This window comes from Petromyzon marinus, chromosome 4 (genome assembly GCF_048934315.1).
Source record: "Petromyzon marinus isolate PM22_M1 ecotype Great Lakes invasive population chromosome 4, UKy_Petmar_22M1.pri1.0, whole genome shotgun sequence".
NCBI classification, from domain to species: domain Eukaryota; kingdom Metazoa; phylum Chordata; class Hyperoartia; order Petromyzontiformes; family Petromyzontidae; genus Petromyzon; species Petromyzon marinus.
In genome coordinates, this window is record NC_133670.1 from 6325750 (window position 1) to 6350367 (window position 24618).

The following is a 24618-nucleotide window of genomic DNA, read 5'->3' on the forward strand; positions in this document are numbered from 1 at the left end:
GTATGTTGTTGTTTGACTTTGCATCCCACTGGGATTTTTTGCAACACAGCGTTGGTGTGCGGTGCTTTTTTTCAGGAATATTTTGCTGGTTTTTTTTTCTATGGATTTTCTGTTTGCACAGTCACCACATAGTCACTTTAAGATGTTTTCTTGTTCGTGTTTTTGTTTTTTTTGTTTGTTGTGGTAGCACCCGATTCAAGAGCCGAATGGCTCACAGGGCTACACCAAAATAAATAAACTGAAACTGAAAACTGAAACTGTGTCGAAGAGTCGTGTGTGTATTTGGATGACAGGGTGGCGCAGTGGTTAGTTATACTTGTGGCGAGATGTTGACTCCCTCGCCGAGTATACAGGCGGTGGTGGGTTCGATCCCGGCCCTGGCGCCTGCTGTATATTTGGAGTTTGCGCGTCTCTCTTTCTCCCCGTGGTCACGTGGATGTTTCTACTGCTTCTCTGGGGTTTGCCTCCACATTTAGAAACACGCGTTTAGAGTACTTGGCTGCGATAACATTCCACGTGATGAGTCAACTTTGTTGAGCTATCATTTGTGGCCAGGTCGCTTCTGAAAAGAGGTATACAGTATAGCTAGGTCGGCCTTACCTGGCCAAAAAAATAAAACAATTATATAGTTAAGCCTTGCAGCAGGAAGGTCCTGGGTTCGAATCCAATTTCAACCCCAGAGGAACCCCTATGAAGTAATTCTATTCAAAACAGGGGCACTAAACACTGCCTCTAAGAGTATATGAGTGTGGCTTGCCGCACTCTAAACATCCTGAGCTGAGGGGTTGTGGTGGGCAGGGGTGGTGGTGGTGGGGGGGGGGGTGATGGGAAGGTGCCTTTTGTGAAGCGTGGTGTAAGATGGGAAAACGATGGTGACCAAGCAATGGTAGGGCCATCAGAGGGCTGCCGGCTGCCTGAATGGAGCGACCAATGAATTACTGCCTAATTGTGTGGGCTGGTGAATGGGCGAAAGGCTGTGCAACGCAGCAATTACGGCACGGCGCCAGATTCGCAGGGACAATGGGACCACGCCAAAGGCGTGCGGTGCGGTGCGGTGCTCGGGAGCGTGCTGCCCACCACACTGCTGCCCCCCGGCCGCTGCCCAAGCTCGCCCAGGCCCGGCAGGCCTCTGTCGCCTGCTGGGTTTGGACGCACTGAGACAACTGGTGCATCGTCGTCGATTTGAGCCGGGTGCGGGAATCCTGCCGCGCATCCATTTGCAAGATGGACAATTAATTTAACACATGCTCAAGGGATAATGAGATTAGGCAGGGGCCAGGGCAGGAATGTGAGGAATTCGCTGGCAGAGTGGGTGAAAACAGAAAGAAAAAAAAACTGGCATGATTTCAAATCATGATTGTTGGCTTTAGTTGAAATTTATTTAATTGCGTTGGAAACTGTTTAAAAAAAAAAAACCTCTTCTTGCATAAGTGTCTGCACACGTATTGCGTATGAATGAGCATTCCAGATCGTTCCGTTCCGTTATTTTGACTAGCTTGAGAAATTGACAATTATGTTGGTGATTAGTTATAGTGGAAGCCGGGGATCATGGCTTTATTTTGTATACCAAACTGATACGTTTGTAATGCTCGTGGATAGATTTGCCTTCGTTTCACCATACACAGCTTCTGTGGAACTCGCAGTATACTGGGCATGCTTCATTAGGCATATGTTACATCTCATTCCCCCATGACATTTGATTGTCACGGTTTGGGATTACAATTCAAAGCCAAGTTTCTGTTAAATGTTTACTGCTTCATTTATATCTGTCTTTTTTGCTGTCCAATTTGCACAGTTTTATCGGCTTAATTGGCATAAATGTAACGTTAACATTTTATAGCTTGTATAACATGTAAATTCTAGTGTATTATTGCGTATGATGGCAATATGTTTGGGAACTAAATGCCAATGTCGAAGCCTACGAGAGGGATTCAGGAGAGAGTTCGTGTAGTTCTGCTGTCCCTGCTGAATTTAAGGAACGCAGACTACAGTGTTCCATAGTTTGAGTTGCATGGCCACGTGTTATTTTAATTGTGCATCTAGCAGTGGTGTGAACGAGCTCCCAGACCAGCATGGAGTGCAGTAACTCTGCCACTGCGTAGATCAGTGGCAGAGGCGTCCCAGGTCGTTCCTGCAAGTTTCTGTGCCAAGGCGATCCTTGATTTGGTCTTTTCACAGATATGTTTAATGCGAGGGTTTGAAGGTCATGCCTCTGTCCATGATGACCCCTAGATATTATGGAGTGGAGTCATAGCGTGCTGAGTTCCCACAGAAGGGCACATCGAGGGCGGCATCTGCTGCATGATTGTTCAGGTGGAAATTGCTTGTAGGGATTTGATTGCAGTCTCCGGCAATGTAAATATGCCTCCGGAAACATCAGATCAGCTGTTAGATGGTTGGCAACTTTCCCGAGATGTGTGCCCCGATTTCTAATGGGGTGTGAAAACGTAGCATTGACGGATTGTCAGCCTTCGATAACTGGCTTACTTTGCTGCAGAGACTGGACAACCTTGTCTATTTTTGCAGCCTGCTGGCTGGACGATTTTATTTCGGTCTTAATTGTATGTATGTTGAACTTCTTTCGCACCGTACGTAGCCAACCATGCTAATGCATAGCAAAACATCTGTTGCCCATGATGACTAGGAGAGAAGGGTTCAAGACTCAGATGTTGCTTTGGCGAGGGTTCTTGGCCGGCATACTTTGGTTCCTGGAATGGCTCAAGACCCAGCCTATAGCTGGGCCATTGTTCTTCACAGCCAATGTGCAAATTAGGGTTCGGGGAAGTGACGCAATGCAACACCCTGGAAAAATAAACGAGAAATCATTCGGATATAAATGGACCTAAGTGGTAACAATACCAACAATGCAACACAACGAGGGTATAATTGTCTGTCCGGGTGAGTGGCCCGTAAAGTATTTCTTTACCCGAAACACCATATCCAGAATACCTCTCGGTATGACTGCGGTTACCAGTCAGGTGCCTGCTCCGGTCTAACAGCGACCCAGAAAATATTCAGCGAGAAATTCATCCCAGGATACAAAAGACTGTAAAGGAAGTTAAGCGCACTTACCAACTTCTTACATGGAACAGAAACGAAGTCATTCAGAAAGAACAAGAGGTCGGCCAATGGGAACACGGCAAGAGCATCTCCATGAAGGAGGAGCTCACGTCAAAATGCCCTAATCATCCGAGACAACATTCCACTGGGGACCACCAGGGAGGGCAGACGATGGACAACGCCTTGTGGATCAGCCGGCCGTCCCAGAATTCTCTATTCCATTGCTCATTTTACCATGACTCACGATCACAAATGTTACGCAAGACTTTGCTGTTATTTCCTGAATTTTTCTGTTGCGTGTAGTCACTTTAAGATGTTCCTTGTTCATGTTTTTGTTTGTTGCGGTTGCAGCCGATTCAAGAGCCGCATGGCTCACAGGGCTATACCTAATAAATGAAACTAAAAACTGAAACGTTTTTAATGCTCGTGGATAGACAGGGCACCACATTGGCGAGATGTTAACTCCGTTGCCTGGTATGCAGGAGGTCGTGTGTTCATTCTCGACCCCGACGCCTGCTGTATATTTGGAGTTTACATGTTCTCTCTGCGGGTGTGTGGATTTTTCTCCGGGTATTCCGGATGCGTTTAACGTATTTGGCTGCTTGAAATGTCCACGCGAAAAGCGAACTTCGCTGTTATATTGTGTGGCCAGGTTTCTTCCAGAAAAAATAGCTATGTAGCTCAGTGGGCCTTACGTGGTAACATTTTAACAACAAAAAAAAACATTCTGATGAGATGTGAACATGTAAATTACTCACCCGCTCCCTGAACGGGATGTGCGTGGTTATCCTCCAAACAGATACACGCTAAGATGTGTGTTGTACGTCAATAACTGCGGTGAAACGTCACATGTCGTAGAGACTTGGGGATAGGTGGATATGTGAAACGGTCAGATAAGCGAACATCCGAGGAAAGTGAATGTTACCCCGCACACAAATACTGAACTGACTGTGGGCAGTTGATGGGTCAGGACCGATATTTGACGTTCATTTATTCTACACTGAACTGTGCTTGTGAAATAAGCTACACAGAAGTGTGAGTGTAGTTTAACCAGGTGTGCTCATGTGAAAGTGAGAGTATATTTAAACAAAACACACGCACACTTTTTAGTGTTTTAGGGAAAAGGCACTTGGATGTGCATATCAGTATGCAGTATCTTACGGTGCATATTGATAGATGCACTCATACTCAAGAATACCACTGCAATATCTGAATATAGTGCAAAGATTGAAAGTGTTCAGTAAGTAAAAACCAAACTGAGATTCACGTGGCTAGATAAGTGTTTAAGTATTGTGCCTTCAAATTTGACCGAAATAGGCCTTAGAGCCTTGGCTATGAAGTAACTTTGTGGAGCTAATTAGTGGAGTAACCCAATAGGCATTCACATAAACCGTGGCATTAAACTGTGCTCCGCAACTGTCTACCTGCCAGTTTGTGGTGTGGCTGAAATAGCGCTCTCACTTTGCTGCGTACAGGTGGCCCATTAAATAAATTGGCTGCCTTTTGTTAACACTAAAGAGCCATCAAAGAGACCCCCCCCCCCCGTGACAAAGGGTAATGAGTTGGGTTAGATAAATCTTCCAAGCTGAAACCTTACACGCCATCCAATTTCTTTTATTTCGCAGCGGTCCCCAGTCTTCTTGGGAAAATCTTCCGTAATACTCAGGTGTGTCCCTGTGCTTCCCCACCGAAATCTAGCTTTTCACAATTACCCCCCCCCCCCCCCATCTTCTCCTAGAGGAGCACAATGGCTCATAATTAAATCCTGTGTCCTTTTGTGCCGATGGCTCACAATTAATAGGGCGCAGACAAAGGCCCGAGTTCTCTACAAATGAGGCCCCCTAATTGGATTTGGCAGAGAAATGGCCACATAGATGTGATGCAGATGGTTCCCACAGCGAGTGCTTGGACCTGGCTTGAGTGTGGGCAAGGGGTCTGATAGCTTGTTCATAACCTAGACAGATGCCTGCATTCCCAGGCCTCCAGACTCAACAGCTGGGGAACTGCCATGCTTAATTGCAGCAGGCCCAGTGACCACATGTCTAGCATGTGCATTGTATAGCCTCATTCATTGTTAGGATTATGAACATCATTATAATTACCATTAACATATTTACATATGTTATTGTCCATTGAAGCATAAATGGTAATTTTGTAATGTGTAAATTGATCATAGAGATATTGATTTGAGCCACTTCATTTCTTTAAATATTTCTGAGTTGGCAAACTTACAGTGAGATAGCAAAAGGGTTTTCTGTTTTTTTTTTTTATAAATGCATTTGTTTTGGCTGGTTTCATATCCTATAAACATGATGTATTAAAAGTGAAATGTACAATTTTAGATAGAACGCATGGAAACTAAATCTTTCCAATTACGAATGCATTTTAATACATTCCCAAGTAGTTCAATCTGCAGTGGGTAATTCATTCCAAAAAATACAAGGGACTACGAGATAGTTAATTGCACTGTGTTTATTAACAGTAAATACTTGGTTATATACCAGACTTTGGTTTATGTCTGGGTCAATTAAACACAATGCAGCAGTCCCGATGTGTGTGACAAATATGGAATAGCTTCAAAGTAAACATGATCTGAGCCAGTTTCTATTTGACCTGTCTTTCCGTTGCCAAGTCGTGTTCCCCGGCTACGATTCTCTCCGGCTTATTCTTCAGAGCTGTGCTGAAAGAAGCATCAACGGGAGTTTGGAATATCTGCGTGCAGTTCTGAACCGACGACGGGTTAGTTTTGATACCGCGTAACCTAAGACCAAGTAAACAAACACAAGATAACTTGCAAAAATACATCACGCATATTGACTGTGTTTTAATTGCACACTCAAGAAACTGTGATGCGGGAAAAGATTATGTTTTTTTTTTCTTCTCTAAATGTCTCCGCAAACTGCAACAAAAATCACCATCTGTAACGAAAACGGGAGGCGATTCAAGAAACCAGCCTATTAAAGGACCTGCGCGTGGATACGGATGTACGACTCGGCATTTAAAGTGGCCCGGCGTTTCCCCACACATAGGAAGTGCACTGTGACCTCCCCTATTGTCGCCGACACCGACATCAGCGATCGTGCCATGAAGCCAGTGGGAGCACCGCTTATAGCTTCATGGACTCCAGAGACGTTGACGCAACGAGCCGTTATGCGATGCCACCAAACGCCAATGTCACCTCGCTGTGCTGCGTTCATGCCCCCCCCCCCCCTTCCACCCCCTCCCTCCCTACCTCTGTACCTGCATCACAAATCGAATGGCATTGCTGCGCACCGCGTGGAATAACGTAGCGACCAAAGCTGTGCTGCGCTGCATTAGGTCAGGTCCACGGAATAATTGAAAGCAGACTCCCCAAATGCTGTTACGTCCGGTAGGTTGGATAAAGGCAATCACAAATGCGGCGGGCAGACACTGCGATACAAGGACACGTTTAAGGACAACCCCAAATTGTGTTCCACCTCCTTGTGGAGTGCCTGGTTCGGGAGCAGTGCATGTCAGGAAGGAATTTTCGACGGAATCTCGGCACGTTCCAAATCAACGCAGCAAAGGAGAGAGGAGCAACCGAGTGATCCCAGTCTGTTTGGCTCGTAATGCTACAGTTGTTTAGCTACGCACGTCGGCTTCCCGAATGGCCAATGTGCACATCCAAGATAAGCTAACCAGCAATGTCAACATCTGAACATCGATCTGAGACGACATTCTCTCAGTGCATCTGCTATGATGACTACATCCTGTGTTTGAATGTTTCCAGAAGACGACTCTTCGTGGGGCCAATTCGTGAATGGAGCACTGTCTGGCTTTGTGCAACAGCCATCCCGTTCAACCATCCGCACACGCTGAGTGCCATTCACAAGTTACGGATGCGACGAAGAGATTCTGCCACAGTGCCTTGACGTAATGACATAATCCCACCCACAGACGGGGCTGGCCAATGAAGCTCCAGTGCTCTGAAACACAAACACAAACACACACGTGTAGGTGTGTGTGCGCGTGTGTGCACTTTGTGGAATGGTTGTGCACATTGGGCAAATAGCTCTGCAAATAGCGGAGCCAAAACGGCTGACCGCATGTGCACCCGGTGTACAAATCGACATCAAGATGCCATCGTAATGCCACATACCTGGCCGCGGTTTCCACATGTCAGATGTCACCACGCGGACCATTCCACTCCGTGTCCTGTAGTGCATTGGGGTCGGCAGGTGGCAGGAAAACGGAAAAAAATTGGCCCTGCCTTCTCTATAAAGGGGCACTATTTTGTCAAAATGTTATGAAATGATAGCTAAAAAGGGTTTCATGGATTGGGCCTCGTCAAACGAAATCTTCCGTTGCTTCACTGGGTTTCCTTTAACCAACTCTAGATCACTCCTTCATGCTCCATAAAGTGTGGTTTACCACATATCAATCTTCTAATATACTCACTCGAGGTGCAATATCATGTTTTCTCTATTATACTATACGATATTACATGTCATGAAATGTCAATTCTCATGATATCACATTCCCATAACTTTGTAATTGGATTTTACATTATTGTAACGTTGTTTTTGTGCTTTTATATACAGTCTGTTCTACTATAACGCGTGTTGTTTTCATAACGCGAATTGAATATAACGCAATGGATATTATTATAGGGAACACATTTTTTTATATATAACGCGGATACAAATTGGATATAACGCGATGGAGTGAACAGAACAACGTCACGCGAGGAGGAATAAGTGGTTGTGCGGCTGCCTCAGCATAGCATCACACGAGGTGGGATGCTGCTGGATGCTTCTAGACGCTACCCACACGCCTCAAGTCTTTCTCCAGCCTACATACGCATCTCCACGTGTTATCGCGGACTGTGCGTTACACCCTAAATGATATATTATTTATTATAACGCGACTTTTTCATAACGCGGTGTTCTTCAGGCACGCAACTACAACCACGTTATAGGAGAACAACAGACTATACTTCAAGGAGGAAGACGAATTACTTTAAAGTCCTTTAAGTAAACGTCCACTCCTGCCATAATCCTGTCAAGTTTACGCAGAAAGGAAATACCTCAACCGGCGAATTACCCCTCCAGCTTCCTTCTATTCAAAAGGAAACAGATTTTAAGAAATACAGACCCACGAGATTCTTTCATACACAAATATATAAACTGTCCTTGCAGATCATAGAGAAATTAATAATGTACATTTTAGAAGCTTATAAACCACTTGAGCAAGGGGAACATAGGAATGATTTGACCACACACGTGGAAATTTATCTGATTGTGGAAAGACAAATGTGCTCCAAATGCTTGGCTGTTGCCATTCAGAGGCGCTATTCTGAAGCAGTCGCATATGGAGGCGTCGTTCATAAAAAAAAAATCCACAAGTTATTATGAAGGATGTACCAAGGGACCTGTCCGTTGAGACTGTGTGATGACCTTAAAAGGGCCGAGAGATAGGCCTCAATGCAGGGGGGAAGCAGGGAGGAGTCAGAGAGGTACTGGGAAACAATTGTGAGGATAAGGGTAAGCAGTGCCGGATTAAGCTAGTGCGGGGCCTGTAGCATATGTTATGAAGGGGCCCTAAATTAAATGAAAAAACACATCAATATAAAACGCACATATTTGGAACTTGCATAGTAAAGTTATTGTATTTTTTTCATTTGCTATATAGCCAGATGATACGACAAATCGCTAACCTTAAACACCCAGTCGTTCATAAAAGTTGAAGGCGGTATAGGACTATAGTAATAGAGATAGCTTGAAAGCATTTAGCACGGGGCCCTTGAAAGTGCGGGACCCGTAGCTACATATGTAGCTACTTTTGCTACTAGGAGAATCCGGCACTGAGGGTAAGGATTGTCGTATGTACGAGGATGGTGAACGGTCCGCGAAGGGCGTAGAGAGGGTCATGTAAGCGACACCGGTGGTACAGATGAAGGCCGCAGGTAGCGGGTGACAGATAGAGAGGAGACTGGGGGCGAGGAGGATGAGGAGGATTAACACGGTTGGTTGTGTGAAAGAAGTTCAACATAGGTGTCGAGGAGGCGACGAGTTAAAGAGTGTGGCAGAAGTGAGGAGAGTAAGCGGGGCGAGGTGTGACTGAAACTTAGCGCAGTGCGGTGACAGGGAGAGGGACGGGGCGAGCGATCGTGGGAGTTTGATACCGGTGTGGATTTGAGAGTTTGGGGGACTCGGCGTTTGGCGGCACTCGCGGCTCCAAAAGCCCCTTCCTCTCATCGCGACGCAACGACTCTGCGGGGCTGTAACTTGCCGAGCAGCCCATAATGGACATCTGCGATACAAGAGCTTTAAATTCTCATCCGGATTTTTTTTTTCCCTGCGGTACGAAATAAAGATTTGCCAATTCTGATTCTTGAGCTGTGGATTCACCTCCAATTCGTTATTTGTTGGAACCATCGTGCGCAGCACGACGTCAATGGATAAACAAATTTTTTTTTAAATCTTGACTCAAAACTTTCGTGACTGCAAGCATTCATATTCTTGGGTTCTTTCGGTAAAACCACGTAGATATAAAAAAATAATCAAAATAATAACAATATAACGACGTTTCGATCGCAACACAAGCGATCGTCTTCAGGTGAAAAAAGAGGGGTAAATCTGCCGAGGCAAACAAAAAAACAGCTCTTTGATAGGTGCAGACATACTGCAGGTTACGGAGACCTCTCCAACATTAGCTGCACCGCCCATCTCTAAACCTTTATAAACAGCCTGCCTCGACAGATTTCCCACTCGTTTTTCACCCGAAGACGATCGCCTGTGTTGCGATCGCAACGTCGTGATATTGTTATTATTTTGATTATTTTTTTTTCTATCTACGTGGCTTTACCGAAAGACCCAAAGAATACACTTTTTTTTAAGTAAGAGTTGACACGAGTCGTGGTGTGCGCCTTCATCTACCACCGCCGTTCGATGGGAATGGTAGAGGACAAATATAAACGAGGAGTCAGTGATGCTGTCAGCAAGATTGCTTTGTTTTATTTTTCTCAGCAGCCGGGTTTTGCACTTGCTTGTTAGTGGCTGTACATGGGATTTGGCCCTCATATATAATCACAGCAGCAACGTGCAGCGGTTTGGCGATGCCATGAGAATGAATGACGCTATACGAAATTAAAGTATTCTCACCTTCTTCTTTCGTATGGCTGATGCAGACGCAGAGCAACGTTACGTTCACGCGGCCAAGCCAGATGGCCGCGTCCGGAGCAGCGGCGTGCATCAGCGCGACGGTGTCCACCTTCGTGTTTGTGGATCGGGGGCATTGCGTCGCTATAGGTTGTACGGTGTGTTCTGGATGACCCACCGTAGTCGCACACTGCTTGGAGAGTTGTTTTGTTTTGTTGTTATTTTACATTTGTGCATTTGGCTATCCGCATCTGCCACGGTGTGTGCAGCGGATGATGCGAGTTAGATTCCTGTTGAAAATTGTAATGCAGAAATTAGGGATGGGGGGGGGGGCGCGGGAGCAATTGGGCTAGTGCCAGTTGTTGTTGCCAGTTGTTGTTGTTGTTGTTGCCAACGACGTTGTGCAGGGGGCTGAAGAAGGCCTCTTTGCGCCTGTGCGCCTGTGACACGAGGCCCCCTTTCACGCGCTCGCAAGCAAACACACCCCGAGCCCTCCTTCCCCTCCCTCCCTCCCCTCCCTCCCTCCCCACCCCCTCCCTCCCCTCCCTCCCTCCCACTTGTATTGGCAGTCACCAAAAAGAAGCGAATACAGCAATCGGTAACGGGATATTTCATTGAAGAACTTCGCGGGTAACAGACGCACACACGCAAGCTAAGGGCAAAACAAATGTCACGGACAACAAGTTTACCAATAAATGTTGCAGGCACATCATTACAAGCTTGATCTTGAGCAAAACGATGTGATTTAAGAGGTGAACGAGAGAGGGCCTCATTGATTTTTGGAACTCTTAATTGATAATGAAAAATAGGAGTTACTGATGTACTAGAGCAAATCTATTTGTTTTAATCGGTTCATATTCCCAGTGATGACTTGAATCAGAAACACACACGATGACAAATGCCATGGGGGAAAAACTGATTCAGTGTGTAGTAAGTTCAACTGAGTTGCAGACGTAGACTTGGAGGCAACAGATTTATTCAACTCCAACACACGGGGTAACTTTCCCTTAACAGAATGACAACCTATGGTGGTGACCACCAGGCTAACTACACTAGTTACAACATAACTTGTGTAGTTAGCCAGGTGGTGACCACCAGGCTAACTACACTGATTACAACGTAACTGGTGTAGTTAACCAGGTGGTGACCACCAGGCTAACTACACTGATTACAACGTAACTGCTACTACAGGCCGGGACCACAGCTTGCGTCCAGGTCCACATGTTGGAGACTCGGAGAACGTAGAACGTTGACGAAGGTTTCTTCAGGATGAACAACGCCGGTCCCTCTCGGTACCCGGCTTATATTATCTGCGGCTTGGCCGACTCCGCCCTTGGCCACGGCCACCTTCTAGAATCGTCGGGAAGGATCTGGGTCCCAATCACGTGACCACCCCCAGCCCCCTCCTGGGGCCCCTTTGTAGACTTAACTGGTCACGTGTCCTCCCGGGTCAACCAGAGTGCCATGGCCTCGAGTAACCTCATCCTTCACCCACACACCCTGTCCTGTAGGGTCGGCACTGCACCCAAAGCGTGGTGCCACCTAGCGCTATCATTCAGCGCTCACTGGGCCCCTTTAGGTCCGGTATTACACCCACACCACCGTGATATCCGCGATGTCACTACAAGTGCACAACGAAGCATGGGGAGGGTCATGCTGGGAATGACATGGAAAGACGGTAAAAGGGACACACGTAAGGGAACAAATGACTATCAGCGACAACATATTGGCCGTCCATAAACGTGAGCGGGATCGGGAAGGATGCAATGTATGCACTGCATGTTGAACCTTTTTTCGCGCCATACGTAGCCAACCGTGCTAATCGGAGGCGCGTAAAAAATGGTAGGCTAGCGGTGGATAACGAAAGATGGATGAAAGTGCTGATGGAATGGCACTGCGTTTTTGAAGGCAACTACTGTGGAGATGGAGCGATGCGATCAGTTCTTGCGTACTATGGAAATGGATTGTGGCATCGTGGCACTGTAAGGGATTGTAAACTGGAGGAATCCGATGAGCTTTTAAAGTTATTTTTCACAGATGTCCAGTAACGGCAGGTAAGAACGTTACAACAACACGCATTTCAACAACTTGATAGCAGTGCAAAGGTACAAGAAAGGTAAACAAATGACCCAAACACGTAGAAATATAACGCGAAACTATGCCCACCCGTCCAGGCAAAGCCCGCTGAGGTATTGACTTATTTTTTTCAGAAGCGACCTGGCCACAAATGATAGCTCAACAAAGTGGCTTATCATTTGGATATTTACAGCATCAAAAATAACCTAAAGAATCTCAATGCGTGATTCTCAATGTGGAGCTCCCTCTGGTGGAGGACCCTCTGCCAGCAGTGGTATGAGCGAACAATTGCAGGGCAGCGCCTTTACCTTGTATACATTTGTATCCCCGTATGGTTATTGTTGTTATGTATTCATGACTGCCCCTGCGGTGCCCTTTGTCGTTTAACGTCTGCAGACATTGCAGGAGTGCCTCCACGAATTCTGCAAACACAAAGTAGAACCATTGGGGTCAATGTGTCATATCACGCATGCCAGATTAGAAAATTATCAGGTGGCACAAGGAAACCGGTGTCAGGGGTTATAAATTAACCGTTCTGTCAATAGTCCTTGGTCTGTACAACTGCGGCAGACAAGGGCTATCGGTGCCATAAATCATATTTTGAGCAAACTCGCTCGCACGCAAGCACACTCGGGTACGTGTGTGTGTGTGCTCCCTGGTCCTGACACAGTGTTGCTATAAATAATGACGGGTTTCAATTATTTATAGTAGCACTCTGCCGCCATTCGCTTCTCGTTTAATGAATGGTCAGGGCTTAATTAGTGATGTGTGAAGTGAACACCGCGTGAAACGCGACGTCGGTAAAGTCCGCGAATGTTAACTTGGCCGGCAGGGTGGAGGAACCTGGGTTCGATTCCTGACTCGGGCACCTCACCGCGTGAGGGTTTATACGTTCTCCCCCTCTTCTGCACGGGTTTTTCCCTCTGGGTCCCTCCAGTTTCCTCCCGTAACTTGAGACGTTGCGATGTCATCGGTGTTGTTCCACACATCCCAAAGTGGGACCATCCTGTAAAAAAATATATATATATAATTTGGACTCACGTGTGGCTTTTATAGATAGATAACTACACGACGGATACATGACGCTACAACAATGTGTGTTCATAACAGAAGTTTTGTTGGGTTATGTAGCGTAAATATATAAATGTGTAGTTAATACCCGCCACCACCCGACACAGCTAACTAGTAAGGGTTGTCGCGTAAACAGAACGTGGCCAATTCGTCACTAGTACAGCACACCGGTGTGTTGGAGAGCCAAGCCACAACATTTACAATCTGTGTACGACGTTTCGCCAGTAATTACAACTAGCTTCAAAAAGACCTCTATCATGGATGGATAGCGGTCGCGAAAGCCTCCGTGTTAAACTAACAATGTGTGTTGTTGAGTATTTGGTGATCGATATATTTCCTACACGCAATGACAATGAAATTCAGTCGTGGAACTCTTCGCTTCACTCGATATATTAAATACAATCTACTCGCTCGCCGTGACCGTGCCACTGCCCTCATGTGTGTGTGTGTGTTTTTTTACAGCTTTGAAAGGCACTGTTCTGTTTGCTGATTGTATTGACAGACCACTTTCTAGCAGTAGCACGCTACGCGTCTGTTTTATTGGGACATTTCCTCACTACTGTTGATCCAACGCTACGATTTGGTATTTTTTAGCTGCTGCTGAAGCATTTTCTATTGCCTTGGAATCAGAGGAAGCTTGGTTTCTGAAAGCTTTTGCGGGCATTTGCTGAAAGTGAGGCACTCTACCACAAGGCTTTTTTAGACAGAATGATGCATATTTGGGTATTTTAAAGACAAAACCCATAACTAATGATTCATTAATTTTCGTAACATAATTGCCATGTTTGTAAATTACGTAACTTATTTTTGTACTCAGATTGTAAATGCTGTGGATTTGCTCTCCAACACACCGGTGTTGTGTACCAGAAACGAATTGGCACGTTCTGTTTACGTGACAAACCTTACTAATTGGCTGTGTCGTGTGGTGGCGGGTCTAACGACACATTTATATTTACGTAATCTAACCCAAAAAAACTCTGTCATGGATATTTGTATGCTCATGGATAAACTCGCCAATGCAAAATGTATTCCTTTGTTTATCGAAGAGACTGCCATTCTACTTACAACATTGTGGGAAAAGTCATTTATCTTATAGAGAGACTTGCCTCTGCTACGGGAATGTGTAACTTCCACCTGCTGGCTCAGGCCACCGCCACGTGAGCATTGACCTTCTCATGTTTGAGAAACAATCAACATTGCATTGTGGTATTCCCATGGCAATGTACGCCGTTACCGGTTACAGTGCAGGGAATCACGGGGCAGTACAATACATCATTGGACCTCCTTCGCCAGTACCAAAATATAATGATAGGGTTTGTCCCCTTTTTTTCTGGCAACAAAACTGAAACCTTTTTTTTTTACAAGGATTCATGTCTGCATTAACCACAATACTTGCAGTCAACATGCAAACAAAAAAAACATACTATGATAATATATTGGCATTGTCCTTGAAACTGATTGGTCCACACCAGAGACAGCTTTCTTTTGAGCCTCGTCTCAATTGGTGCTAGACCAGAGGACGCCAAAAGGCGCCAAAAGGCGTCATCTGGTCTCGCACCAATTGAGATGAGGCTCTAAACAAAGCTGTCTCTGGTGTGGACCAATCAGTTTCAAGGACAATGCCAATATATTATCAGAGTGTGTTTTTTGTTTGCATTTTGACTGCAAGTATTGTGGTTAATGCAGACATGAATCCTTGTAAAAAGGTTTCAGTTTTGTTGCCAGAAAAAAGGGGGAAAACCCTATTATTATTTTTACCTACGTGACTTTACCGAATAGAACCAAAGAGTATGTCATGGTTTCCCCGTAGATGTGAACAAGGAAGAAAAGTCAAGCATATGCATGGAATCCACATTGCCATGGTGGGTGTAATCTCTCCACAGGATGGTCACTGTTAATAATGAACAACAATTATTGGAGAATAAACAGTACATTATTCAGATTATTTTCACAAGCTCCGCGTGTTCAGTAAAGGCCGCACAGCATTTAGGGGCCCTGTAAGCACACATTCCATTTGACTAACCGTAAGTTGTTCCGAGTAACTTTGTTGTTGTTTTCAACGGCGCCAGACCTCGCTATGTTTTATATTCATACCTAACAGTTGTACGACAATGTCAGCCTTTGGGGGAATGGGTGTTGGGACGAAAAAAAAAACCCCCACGTGGACAAATTTCATGTCAGAGTCTGAGAGCTCTTCTTGCACTCCAGAAGCAATCAATGACTTACATCCGTGCACAACGCAACGGGCGTCAACGGCTGAGGCCACAGGTTTGGGACATCGTTCGTCGAGTTGCACCATCTGTCAGTCGAGACACACGGAGCGCGCTCTTGATTCCTCCGCGTTGTCGACTAAAACAATTGCGATTAGCCGGTTGTGTTGGAAGAAGCTGCGGACGTGTCAGCGGACGCGTCGTGCGCGACGTCGATGAACGTGGAGGCTCGCACACAAAGGTCAGTCGAAAGTCTACGTGAAGGTTGATTTGTTTTTGTTTTGGCGTCTTAAAGATTCTCAGGGGAAGCAGCCTAAAGCACGAAGTGCGATCCGAAGATCGCTCCCCGTGTTTGTGGCGCGGGCCGTGTCTAGAATCTGCAACCGCTACCTAACCTGCAATTTGAGTGTCCACGGGAAGAAGGAGAAGAAGAAGTTGATGGGGAATAAGAAAGCAAGAGAGAGGGGGTGGGTGGGGAAGCGCAGCCGAGTGTGAGGTCGCGAAAGATTGGTGACGACGACATGGAATGAAAGAGTCTCTCCCACGCGGGGTTAGGAAAGGGGACGGCGTTGCGGGCAGGTGCGGATCGCGTTCAGCCTCCGTCAACGGTGAACAAAACTTCTGGATTCATTTTTTTTTTGGGGGGGGGGGGGTGGGGCGCTTTATGTTTTAATCGTCAAAGTCAGTGGTTCTTAACCTTTACACAGCAACCTTGCACCACCACCACCACCACCCACCGCCCGTTTAGGTTCTCGATCGCACGTTGTTTTTGTTAATAAACGCATAGGTGTGCTGAGGCAAAATAGTTGTACGTAAGCGCCGGTGCTTAATTGGTGTTTCGATGATTTACCTTCTCAAAATAAATCGGCCCATGTCTAGCAACCCCCCCCCCCCGAAAGGGCATCATCTCGTAACCCCCCGGGGGGGTGGGGGCATGACGCACCCCAGGTTAAGAAGAAGAACCACTGGTCGAAGCAATGTGCGCAATCGAGAATGACTGCGAGTCCTGTTGTACTCTCACTGCTCGTTCATCTAACTCGCCCAGCCGACGCCGTGCGCACAAAAAAACAAAACCGCTTCACACTGCGACACAACAACACGCTTACCGGATCCTACCCGTGAACGCACGAGGCAAACAGCACTCAACTGCGCAACTATTAGGCCCGGAGAAGCCGGGTCGTGACAGACCCCTTGGCACCAACGCTGCGCGCCGGCGTGAGCGAACGCATCCACCGCACTTGTGCTCGACAGCGGACACGCGTTTGTCATCCGTGGGTTAGGGCAGCGGCCCCCAACCTTTGTGGCACCAGGGACCGGTTTCGTGGAAGACAATTTTGTCACGGACCGGAGTTTGGTGGGGTGGGGGGTTCCATCATTGGGTCTTTCCCCCTTTTCAAAGAAGTTCTCCAGCGACGTGTTTTTTTTAACTCATTTTGGCTACTAGGGGGTTAGAGCTTGTGGGCTTACCAACACCACGTGACTGAGACAAGTGCGCAGTGCGGGAAAGAGGCGCGGAGGGAAGTGGTAAATAATAAAATAATGTGGGCGGGCCACAACGCGGACTCACCGCTCTCACCTCCTGCTGCTGCTGTGCGGCCCGGGTTCCTAACAGGCCACGGACCGGTACCGGTCCACCGCCCGGGGGTTGGGGCCCCCTGGATTGGAGGACATTTTTGTTCTTGTTGTTTGCAGTTCAATTGTCTCACTGCTAAATTAAGCATTTTGCGGTGCTCATGTCCCAAGCATGTCATAAGACTTCCACACTGGCGTGGTTTGTCTTCCGGGGAAATCAACCGTTGATTTCCCACAACATTGCGCTGGTTGTATTTACCCAGGATGGAAATTTGAGCAAAAAAACACCCGCAGACTGCAGGGGCATTCCCAACTTTCTGCTGTGAGCGTGGGGGGTAATGACCGTGATACGTTATGTATGCAGGAAAGCTTCGCACAATCTCAAGATTATTTATGCTTTTTCACAGGAGGGATCTGCAATCGGATGTTTGTCAGATTCATTCAGAAATGTTTTGCTAGTGGGAGAGTACCAGAGTACCGAGTGAAACCCCTGCACAGAAGAGGGGATAACACTCAAAAATCCATTCATGGTGGGCCCGAATTAAAGCATAAGATTCTTGAGAGATCTTTTCAAAAAAAGAGTCTCAAGGTCTTAAGCGTTGTACGTGTGTGTGTGTGTTGGGCTTATGATTTAAGCCAAATGAAACGCAGTAGTTATTTCTGCACGAGAACGGAACCAACAAACAGTGAAAGCTGCAGACTCACGCAGTGTGTTTAAGCGGAGACTGCCCTTGCTGACTTAGCCAGGGGCTGGCCGACGTTGTTTTGAGAGCCAAATGGATTCTCGGAGTGTCCCGACTTGCGCCGCAACGAGCAAATCAAACTTGTGCCCCCCCCCCCCACCCAGAGGCCCCCCTCTCTTTCCCATGCACTTTTGGTTGGCTTCAGCAGACAGCGCCCAGTCTTTTGGGGTCGTCTTGGCCAGTGTGCCAAAGTGTCTTTGCGGAAAAAAAAGTTATTTTTAAACTCCGATGTGGTAATAGCAAACATGCACGCTCCACACTATGCACGCACACACAGACACGCAGTACTGTATAGAGGACGGGCATACACGTACAGCGTACTCATTGGCTTGTTAGTCATTAGCGACGGAGCCGATGATTAGGATGCCCAGAATTTTTGAAACGGCAGCTGTCATAATAAACGCGACTTAATTTAGTGCGGGCTCAGAAACATCTCATTGCTGTAGGGGAAATGTCACTGTGTGGACTGCATATGATTTGTACTTGCAGTCAAAAGTGATTGTACAATGGAGATCCTGGCCTACCGCTATAGGAATGTGGAACTTACACCACTGGTTCAGCGCTTCCATTAGAAAGTATTACTGTCCAACACTTGTTGGACCATAAAGACACACTAACTCAACTCTGGGTATGAGCTATTGCGGTAGCAGTGTTTTATCATGTACTGGTAATTCCCATGAGCATGCAACTGAAGTAATACATAATGAAAATGCCTCAACATACTGCGCGAAATATGGACCAGCCCAGAACGCATGCGATCCACTTAGTGTTTTACTTCGCAGGTCCAGCGTCTAACTGAATAACGTCCTTGTGGGGGGGTGGGGGGGGGATATTGCCAAGAATAGGTTATGACCCAAACGCACACGAGAGGCCAAATAGCCTCTCGACCTGAATCCTGGCCATGGTCCACCGCAGCCGGGGTGGTCAGTCGGCGGCAAGCCCTTATCTTAGGCAGGCAGCGTGCTAAGTGGCGCACTGGCGTCGGGCCCCATTTGCGTCGGCCGAGCGCTGAGTTGACGTTGGAAGATGAACGGGAGGCCAAGCCGCCCGGGGGTGCACCAACCCCACCCACCCTCCCTCCCTCCCGCGACACGTTCAGCAGTGGGCGGTGATGAAGGCCCGCTGCGACCCCACACCACCGGCCTGGAGGATAAAGCCTCTCAATGTGCGTAACATTAGCCGACATGCAAACTCGGGATGAGGCAGCTTTCTTCTTATACAGGCACGATACACGAGTTACGTGTCCTTTTTTTATGGTCGTGCTGGTAATTTAAAGCCATTCAGAAATGTGTTTGCAGACATGGCAGTAAACGTATTTTAATATTTTGCAGCTCGTACCGTGAGTTTACAAATTGAGTCTTGACGTAAAGGAAATTTGTAATGTTCCAATAAAAAAAGCGTGGTATTATAGCATCCCATCTGTGACTGCTTAAATGCTACATAGAACATTATGTATTGCATTTAAAAAATATATATGTATCTCACATTTCACTCATCGTCCCATCACTACACCCCTCCCCCCTTTCCCATCCATGTCTCGTGGAATTCTAGAATGTTCTGAGTTTGTGGGAAAGAAATTGGAGCGGTGCCTGATAAATTGGTATACTCGGAAAAGTACTCCACTTACAACACAGCACAAACCTTTGTACCTTGTGGCATGTTCCACACAAATGATCCGTGTGTGGTGTTCAGCCCCACAGGACACATCTTACGGTGGCGCCTGCAACGGTGTTATGATTACAACAAGTTAATGTCCGTGAGCGTGCATTCACCTTCACGGACAATTTACCGTGTGTGTGTGTGTATATATATACACAGCACAGCACCCAAATCACTCCAGAATGTGTCAGATCTCCAAAGGTAAGCGGGTTTGAGCCTGGATAGTGAGTGTATGGCTCGTCACCCACCACCTGTGAAGAACAAGGACGTACGAGCGAGAACGGGAGGTGCATAGCAGGGCAACACAACGCATTGTTGTTCTGCATTTCTCCCACCTTTATCACCCCGCACTAGCCACCGTGGTGAAGTATGGTCAAATAACCCCACCACCGCCACCGCCACCACCCCACGGCGACCCACACATGTGTGGGGTGGCCCTCATCCAGCAGTGGATTGACAAACTCGCCGTACGTGTCCGCGCACCTGACCGTCGCTCTTTCAAGGTCTCTAGTGCCCTCTGCTGTCAAAATACGAAACGACAAATACTGTGAGTTACAAAGTTATGGATCGCCCGCTCTGTCGAGGGTTTTTTTGTTAACCCCCTCATATGGCGATATATCCCCGATATGTCATCGTACGATACGCCCTGCGATAATCGTTTAGTCCGTTTTGTGAAATATCAGGATATGGCGATTATCGTTGCTCGTTTGACGACTCTGTTTCTAAATGTATTTTTCCTGCCAAAATATTGAAGCAAACAACGCGAGACACACAACGAGTCGTGGCTATTACCAATTAAATGAGTCTTGACATTTGTAGTCGTGTTTGACAGCACAATGGTTACGTGGCGTTAGGGGAAGCTATTAATCTGCCAAATCGTAACTGCTCATCAGGAAATGTGTTTTAAATAGTATTCCTATCCGGCCCCATGGTGTAAAGTGCACTTTGCAACTATTCACTCCATTTCTCTGGCCTCCCTCTCTCTCTCTCTTTATGTGCGCTGCAGAGGGGGCATTACCCTAACCGTCGACTTTTTTGTACTTTTAAGGCCACAGCCTTATTGATCAATGTGTTGAGTTGTTCGGTTCTATGATGTCATTATGGCCTTAGTTAAAACAAATAGGCCAGTATCACTGGTTCTGTTGTGAAGAGAACCGGTAGGCAGAGCTGTCCCTAGGGTACGACGAATCGGGGCGACCGCCCTGGGCCCGAGCTTTGGGGGGGGGGAGGTCTGGTTTGGTTTGAAGGCGTTGGGGGACCCACACATTGGGTTTTTGCCCTGGGCCCTGCCGTGATGGCGAGATGTTAACTCCCTCGCCAAATATGCAGGAGGTCATGGGTTCGATTCAGAGCCTGACGCCTGTATATTTGGAGTTTGCGTGTTCTCACTGTGGTCGTGTGGATTTTTCTCCGGGTCCCTCGGTTTTCCCTCCACATTTAGCGCTTCGAGTATTTGGCTACTGCTATAAATTTCCACGTGATGATAAGCCACTGCGTTGAGCTATCATTTGTGATTGCCAGGTCGCTTTTGAAAAAGAGCTATATAGCTCAGTGGGCCTTACCTGGTAAAATAAATAAAAATAACAAATAGGTGTCGGTTTTTGTAATCTCGAAGCCTTTTGTATATGATTGACCGTCTGCGAGCAGGCGCATCCCATCGCACTGGGGGAGGCGGCGGGGAGGGGCATGATACATTAATAACAACAATGTTCACATGATGAGTGGGAGAGGGAATTCATTACCCAGGGGGGTGGGGGTGGTGTGCCTGGGTAATTGGCTCAGCTGCTTCCGCCGCCGCCACGTTCAGAGGCTGCAGGAGCCGCAGAAGCTGAATCTGTAGCTGCACATTGCTGCTACGATGATAAAAACATAAAACATATATTTAATTTTATACCTGGGTAGTAAGTGTTATTTTTTAATTGATTATGCCTCAAAAGTACAGAAAATGGCTATTATTCCCCACGAACTTTGCTTTTGTGACCAGGACACAAAAGCAAAGTTAATAATCCACTCCATTAATTACACTGTGTAACAATTTTTTTTATCTTTTGTTCCTGGGTAGTAAGTGTTATTTTATGATTGCTTATTCCTCAAAAGTACAGAAAAGGGCTATTATTCAGCAAGAACTTTAGTGAACAGGACAGTGATATTTTGAAATTTGCCTATTTTCGATGAGAAAACGTGGTGTGCATTTGTGTCATTCCTTCACATAAAGTCCTGGTCACAATCGCAAAGTTTGTGGTGAATAATAATAGCCATTTTCTATACTTTTGAGGCATAAGCAATAATAAAATAACACTTACTACCCAGGAACAAAAATCGTGTTACATATGATACTACTAAAATTGCTCATTTACCCAGGACGGCCACGCCGAGTTTAACATGAATAATAACACGAAAGCTTACTCTTTTTGAAGAGGGTCTTACATTGGGTTTCATTTTTAAAAAAAATATTCCAGAAGGGACAGATACCAAACCTGTCAACCAATACGGGTTACTCGTATTCGTGTACAGTGAAATTGAGTTTTCAGGTCCATACGGCATACATCCGTTTCAATACGGACAACAACAACACACATTGTGTTTATTTGTTTGTGTGTCTCCCTTGTTGTGATGGGACTTTGTAGGATGAACGTTGCGATTTATAAGGGCACGGGGTGACCAATAAGGTCTGAATTGTTCTTTTAATAAGGTAGGGCACTGATAAGGAGTTGACAGATATGAAATGGGGATTAGTCCACTTGCTGTATCACCTTCTGGCAAATACAGGGTCACTGTTCGTCCTAGACGCCCACAGGGGAGGAGCTCCACCAACCCTTGCACGATGATGCCGTGTCTGATGCTGCTGCTGCTGCTGATGGCGATGATGCTGTTGCCAATCCGCATATTTGGAGTACATTGTACACACAATGTCCTCGAAATATACTGTTGCGGTGTCTCACTGTGTAAACATGTCCGTGTGTCCTCCGTCTCTATGTCGGTCTGTGCCTCTCGCTCTGGGTCTACAGTGAGGGAAAAAAGTATTTGATCCCCTGCTGATTTTGTACGTTTGCCCACTGACAAAGAGATGAGCAGTCTATAATTTTAATGGTAGGTTTATTTGAGCAGTGAGGGACAGAATAACAACAATAAAATCCTGAAAAACGCAAAAATGTTATAAATTCATTTGCATTTTAATGAGGGATAAAGTATTTGACCCCCTCTCAATCAGAAAGATTTTTGGTTCCCAGGTGTCTTTTATACAGGTAGTGCTCCTAATCTCAGCAAGTTACCTGTATAAAAGACACCTGTCCACGGAAGCAATCAATCAATCAGATTCCAAACTCTCCACCATGGCCAAGACCAAAGAGCTCTCCAAGGATGTCAGGGACAAGATTGTAGACCTACACAAGGCTGGAATGGGCTACAAGACCATTGCCAAGCAGCTTGGTGAGAAGGTGACAACAGTTGGTGCGATTATTTGCAAATGGAAGAAACACAAAATAACTGTAAATCTCCCTCGGCCTGGGGCTCCATGCAAAATCTCACCTCGTCGAGTTGCAATGATCATGAGAACGGTGAGGAATCATCCCAGAACTACATGGGATGATCTTGTCAATGATCTCAAGGCAGCTGGGACCATCGTCACCAAGAAAACAATTGGTAACACACTACGCCGTGAAGGACTGAAATCCTGCAGCGCCCGCAAGGTCCCCCTGCTCAAGAAAGCACATATACATGCCCGTCTGAAGTTTGCCAATGAACATCTGAATGATTTTTAGGATAACTGGGTGAAAGTGTTGTGGTCAGATGATACCAAAATGGAGCTCTTTGACATCAACTCAACTCGCCGTGTTTGGAGAAGGAGGAATGCTGCCTATGACCCCAAGAACACCATGCCCACCGTCAAACATGGAGGTGGAAACATTATGCTTTGGGGGTGTTTTTCTGCTAAGGGGACAGGACAACTTCACCGCATTAAAGGGACGATGGACGGGGCTATGTACCGTAAATCTTGGGTGAGAACCTCCTTCCCTCAGCCAGGGCATTGAAAATGGGTCGTGGATGGGTATTCCAGCATGACAATGACCCAAAACACACGGCCAAGGCAACAAAGGAGTGGCTCAAGAAGAAGCACATTAAGGTCCTGGAGTGGCCTAACCAGTCTCCAGACCTTAATCTCATAGAAAATCTGTGGAGGGAGCTGAAGGTTCGAGTTGCCAAACGTCAGCCTCGAAACCTAAATGACTTGGAGAAGATCTGCAAAGAGGAGTGGGACAAAATCCCTCCTGAGATGTGTGCAAACCTGGTGGCCAACTACAAGAAATGTCTGACCTCTGTGATTGCCAACAAGGGTTTTGCCACCAAGTACTAAGTCATGTTTTGCAGAGGGGTCAAATATTTATTTCCCTCATTAAAATGCAAATCAATTTATAACATTTTTGGCATGCGTTTTTCTGGATTTTGTTGTTGTTATTCTGTCTCTCACTGTTCAAATAAACCTACCATTAAAATGATAGACTGATCATTTCTTTGTCAGTGGGCAAACGTACAAAATCAGCAGGGGATCAAAAACTTTTTTCCCTCACTGTATCACCACCATCATAATTGCAACCATTTGAACCACAGCTTACACCGCTATGTCCATTATCTGAGACAAAGATCCCACGTGTAGGCTGCAACAGACTGTTGTTGTTGTAAGTGCTGTGAGCGAGCACCTCTTGAGGCCGCTACGGCACACAAAGGGGTTGGTCGCCCGCCCCATGGCCGGGCCGCCTTTGTCTCCCCAGTGGCGATGTTTGCACATCGCGCCAGGTACTCATTTGAGGCTGAGTAGACCTAGGGCAAGCCCAGGACCAAATCAGTTAATCATCACTGGTGGTGTTGGTGGCCGTGAGAGCCGGAATCGAACCCGGGTCGCCAGGGTTCGTAGCGTGGCACGCTAACCGCTGCACCACCGCTCCCCTGTGCGTTTTACACCACCACCACCCCCAGCAGCAACACAACCACCCCAATTAGCCTCGCCGCTACGCCAAGCACCACCACTGCACCTCGATTGCTATTGAACAAAAGCATTGGGCGATTTCGCGACGACACTATGATCATTACTCGAACCTCGTGATGTAA

The 24618-nt window shown here is 46.5% G+C and overlaps 2 long non-coding RNA genes across 2 annotated transcripts in view; one reads left to right on the top strand and one right to left on the bottom strand.

The window, feature by feature from the left end:
- The window catches only part of LOC142906738 (uncharacterized), a 35727-nt gene extending 25042 nt beyond the window's left edge, over positions 1 to 10685 (top strand). Inside the window, exon 3 of the long non-coding RNA XR_012930469.1 lies at positions 10211 to 10685. This is a non-coding gene — a long non-coding RNA (uncharacterized LOC142906738). The remainder of the gene's footprint in view (positions 1 to 10210) is intronic.
- LOC142906736 (uncharacterized) lies at positions 5555 to 10275 on the bottom strand. Its single transcript, XR_012930468.1, has 3 exons — positions 10185 to 10275; positions 7181 to 7236; positions 5555 to 7007 (listed from the first exon to the last, which is right to left on the bottom strand). It is a non-coding gene; the product is annotated as an uncharacterized LOC142906736 (long non-coding RNA).
- Positions 10686 to 24618: the final 13933 nt, after the last annotated feature.